This window comes from Aotus nancymaae, unplaced genomic scaffold, assembly GCF_030222135.1.
Source record: "Aotus nancymaae isolate 86718 unplaced genomic scaffold, 86718_ANA_hifiasm-v0.15.2.pri h1tg000030l, whole genome shotgun sequence".
NCBI lineage: Eukaryota > Metazoa > Chordata > Mammalia > Primates > Aotidae > Aotus > Aotus nancymaae.
The window spans coordinates 888,705-893,689 of record NW_026988443.1 but is presented as its reverse complement, the minus strand read 5'-3'; positions in this window follow the sequence as shown (position 1 = coordinate 893,689).

Sequence of the window (4,985 nt, the reverse complement as noted above, 5' to 3'; positions counted from 1 at the left end):
TACATTTGTTGGGTGTTTTTTGGGTTTGGATTGAATTCCCCAGCATCAGGAATGCCATCATTTCAGCTTTCTTTCTGAGGAATCCTTTGACTTAACCTGAATCTCAAGAGACAGCATCAGGTGGGAGCTCAGACGACACTGTGTGTGCCTGGCCACTGCACTCTGGGGAGCCCACCCTCCCAGCCACCTGCCCAGATGGCTGCCCCTTTCTGTGGAAACTGGCTAAGTGCCAGCCCGGGGCCCCTTCTCTTTCCTATAAGACACAGTGGTCTGTGCCCCACTGGAACCTCCTTCCACCAAAAGAAAACACGGTGCAGAAGTTTCCGTTCACTCATTGTGAAACTCATCAGAATGTTCTGGGCAGTCTGTTCTGTTCCAATTATGTGGATCATACATTATTTTAGAATTTCCTTAGGGCACTCCATAGGAGAGAAAGGAAGGGAGATTACGGAGTGAAAGGATGTACAGTGACAAGAGGGGGAATGCCATGTTTCGGGTCTGAGACGTCTGGGTTGAAAGGAGATGGGATGATTAGGAAGAAGGCACTGAGTTAGGAATCTGGGATGCCCAGCTCTGTTATGAAATGCTCCTTTATCCCATGGCTCCCAGGAATGAGCGCCATTCCAGTGATGGGACCCTGGGACAGGTGCGCCAAGACCCTTGAGCTTCCCGCCATGGAGGTGTGTGGCAGAGCGTCTGCGACCTCTTGTTGGCAGCCGTGGAGGCAAAGATTCAAGCTTCAGGCTAGGAATAGTGTCAGGTACCTGTGGTCCCAGCTACTCAGGAGGCTGAGGTGGGAGCATCACCTGAGCCCAGGAGTTTGAGGTTGCAGTGAGCTGTGATGGTGTTACTGCACTCCAGCCTGGGCAGCAGAGCAAGACCCTGTCTCTAAAATAAAATAATAAAATAAAATATAATAATTCAAGCCTCAAGTGGTGAGTTTAGTTGACATTTTGCTCCTCTTCAACTTGAAATTCTACAACTAAATTGGTGTATTCAGGAGGTCCTTTGTTAACCCAGGATAACTGTTACCAGAAACCAGCCACTTTTAGTAAGTCCACTTCAAACAGCCAACATTTCATTGTACATCATGAGCAAAAGGTTGGATTGGAGATTCACCTTAAAAAACTAAACTACAAATGAGAAGTAATAGGAAGTTTGTTACGTGTTTAACAAAACTTGAATCAGTCGTTGATGGAGGAAAGCCTCATTTTTCAACATAACTGTCCAGTTGCATTACAGGAAGCCAGCAACGTCGTGTTAATGAAGCTCACTTCTTCCTCTCATCAAAAAAAGAAGAAGAAATGGAAGGCTTAGTTTCCCAAGGGCTTCTCAGTGTTTTGACATTTTAATCATTCTCTTTTTAAAAACCTTTCATATACTCTTTCTCTATTTTCTCTTTAACCAAAGGCTTTGCAGATGGTTCTCTGGCACCCCTTTCTCATTCCTTCTATCCCTGGGCATGTTTTAAATTTGCAGTTTCATTTCACATTTGACTTGGATATGAATTGAACGGGCAAGGTTTCATTTCCAGCCTCAAAAAATACCCCCTCCCGGTCTTGCTCTTCCTCCTTGTCCCCCACCTCCACCCCTACCCGCTGTCGGGTTTCTTTGCTCCGGCAACTCTGTGCCCAGCTCTGTCCGTTTCCAGCTATTTCGTGCTTGCAGGTACACATGCGAGCTGGCAGCAGCCCTGCCAGCCGTGGGCGCTGCTCCCCTGGGAGCCCACGGTGCCTGGGTAGGAAGGGCTGTGAATGAGGACATTAAATAAGCCTGCTAGGTGAAGCAGGCTGTAGAGCAGGGACACCAGCTGAGCACTTTGTGTGCCGGGACCACTGGGAGAATAATGTCTAGCCCCCAAAGCTGCCTCTGTCTGGCACGCCTCACCTCTCTACCTCTGGGTCTTATACAGGAGGGGACTTCCTCTAGAGCAGAGCCTGGTGCCACCCAAGGCACTCAGAGACTGCCTGCTTGGTGACCCTCACTTGGATCGAATATAACTGCCCAGAAGACCCAAAGTCACTCCTGTGTAACCATCTTCCCTGCCATTTTGGGGCTTTTGCCTTGTGCCAGGCACTGTGTAAGCACCTTCCATATATAGCCTTTGTCACTTCTCCAGTGGCCATGTCATCCTACAGATGAGGAAACTGAGGCTGGTGCAGGTGGTGAGAAGTGCAGCTAGATTGAGGGCAGCCTCCCTCTGGCCCTGGAGCCCTGGGCCTGATATGACCTTAAGGTGCCCAGACCTGTCCTCACACAGGGCTGTCCACCCGCCTCCCAGGAAGTGGCAGTGAGATTTAGTGGTGCCATGATGCCAGTAGGCAGGGGCCTTCAGGGAGTGAAGCCAAGCACTTAAGACAGCCCTGGATCACCACCAGGGCCTACAGCAAGCCATGGCCACGGCCACGGCCAGGACCTGGACTCAGCTGTTTTCTGGAGAGGAGCTGGCTGCTCAGAGCTGTAGCCACAGCCACGCCAGCTCAGGTAACTACTGGGTCTACTTTGCAGCCCTCACAGAGCCAAAGGCTAGCCCAGTCCAGCTGATATTTTGCAAAGGTGAGGAACTGGGTATTTTTATGCTCACAGAATAAAGAGCTAAATCTATCCACAAGCCTGAGAAAGGATTAGGAAGAAGCTAATGTCTATGATGTGACCAAGAGCCAAAGCTTGCAGAATAGGCCAAACCATAGTCAGTCACCCCACTGTCATCCCTACCAAGTCTTGGGGCCAACAGAGAAGAGGACCAGGGAATTCGGACCAACTGGCCCTCGTGGGTCACTGCTAAGGGCCTCCTCCTCCTCCCCTGATTGTCCCTGTGGCTTGTGTGCTGTCCGTGGACCCAGGAACACTAGCACCTGGCCAGGTGCCAGGAGGGCATGGGTCCAGTGCTCAGTAAACACGGCCGCATGCGTGAGCAGGCCCAGCGCCCTAGGGCTGCTCTAGCTGACCTGAGCTCATGCGTATCTGTCTTCTGGCCTCTCAGGAAATGACAGTGAGACGAGACCTTGTTGTGAACAGATGCCAGGTGAAAGGGGGCTTCTGAGAGGGGTTCAGCCAGGGCTTTGGGACAGTGGCTGGGAGCGCTCCGGTGTGGCTTTGACTGGACAGTGATTTCATCAGTGCACTCCCTCCTGTCTTCCATGGCCCTCGGGCAGCTCCACAGGGCTTATGATTTGTATGGACACATGTGGGGAGGGTGCGCGTCACCAGAGGGCAATCAGCAGAAGGCAGCTACGAGCCAAATCCAACCAGAACATTTTGGAGGCTATGGCCTGTCACTTCCAGGCTGTGGCACCTTGCTTCAGGGGGATTCCTAGGGGTACCCTCCTGATGGCCTTCCCTGTGCAGGGTAGGGTGGCCTGGGAGGTGTTCCGGGGAGCCAAGCTCCTGCCCCCCATTCTGCACACGATAGAACCCCATCAATCTGCCCTTCTGGAGAAGACACGGTTTATAGAAGCCGGGCTTCATCAACATTCGAGAGCTGAATTCTAAACAGCATCTCGTACCCCTGCCCCTACAGGTTGTAGGACTATTTTTGCAGCAAAGCAGCCCAAATGGAGGATTGAAGGCTGTTTTACACTGACCTTAAAGAGACAGCAAAGGGTTTGCGCTGCCAGCCGTGGGTTGGAGCGAGCCTGCCTTCGGGGCCCACACAAGGGCCTGTTGTTCTGGGAATCAATTGGGGCCGGTGTGGGGTCACAATAGGGCCTTTCAAAGAGACAAAGCGCCTCTGGACAGGCTGAGTGTCCCTGCACACGTGGGCATCCGCCCAGGGCATTTAAAATAACGCGATTTGAAAAAACAGATTTGAAGTGATTTTTCCCACTCCGCACGATTCAGGGGCCTTTGTTCTGTCTGCATCGTTCCCAGTGACAGTAACTTCTAAGATCTGGGGCGCTGGGGCAGACACGGGGGTTCCTAGCTGTGGCTGCTCTCTTCCGTCACAGGTAATGAGATCATCACACTGCCAGGCTCTCTAGATGGTACCCAGAGAGGCTGGATCCACACAGCATGCTCAGCTGCCAGGACTTCCTTCAGCCGGAGGCAAGCACCCAGCACATGCAGCGTGAGATGACTTGCCAGCGCCACTGGGTGCCAGGTGCTGCTCGAAGTGCTTTACTTCTTCACTTAATCCTGTGACAACCTTATGTGGTAGATACAATTTAGATGAGGACTCTGAGGCACAGAGAGGTTAAGTGACTTACCCAAGGTCACACAGCAAGTAGGCGTGGATCCTGGTTCCAGCAGAGTGGCTCCTGGGCCCCTGAGGTTAACCATCATGCTTCATGTCTCACTATGACAGGGTCTCTGTCCCTCTGGGAGCAGGGGGCACAGACATGCTAAGAAGTTTTTCACACCCACAATACTGACTTCACCAATACTGAAAACTCCAAATGGCACTTGAGTGTCAGGAAAACCCAGCCAGGAGCCCAACCTGCCAGGCAGGGTTGTCTGAGATGAGGGAGACTTTGCCATACAAAGTCAGAAAGGGCTTCCCTGGGCAGGGCAAGGCTGATCTGGGCCAGGTGTGTGTTGAAGGTTACAAGGGCCTGGGCTGCTCCTGCAGACAGAGCTGAGCTTGGCTTTCGCCCAAGGTGCAAGCCCTATGGGGCTATCTGCTGGGCAGTGACAGCCATCCAGCCGAGAAATGCTGTGGGTGTGGGCAGGCAGGCTAGACCAGGGAGATGGGAGAGTCTCGGCCCAACTTTGGTGAACTGGGAGCAGCCGAAGGGAGGTGGCCAAGGGCGTGGCCTGAGCCAGCCAAAGTGTGTGGCCCCTCTCAGCCTCAGCTTCCTGTCTGCAGAATGGGAATATTATTTCCACCTCACAGGCTGCTGGGAGGATTTGAGGACTCGGTTCAGATAAGCCCCTGGGACCAAGGACATCTCAGCAAGTACCGGCAGCTGTTATCATTGTGGGAATGAAGAAAAGGAAGTTCTAGAATGATCCTGCAATTTCCAGCCTGGACAGATGATGGCTTCACA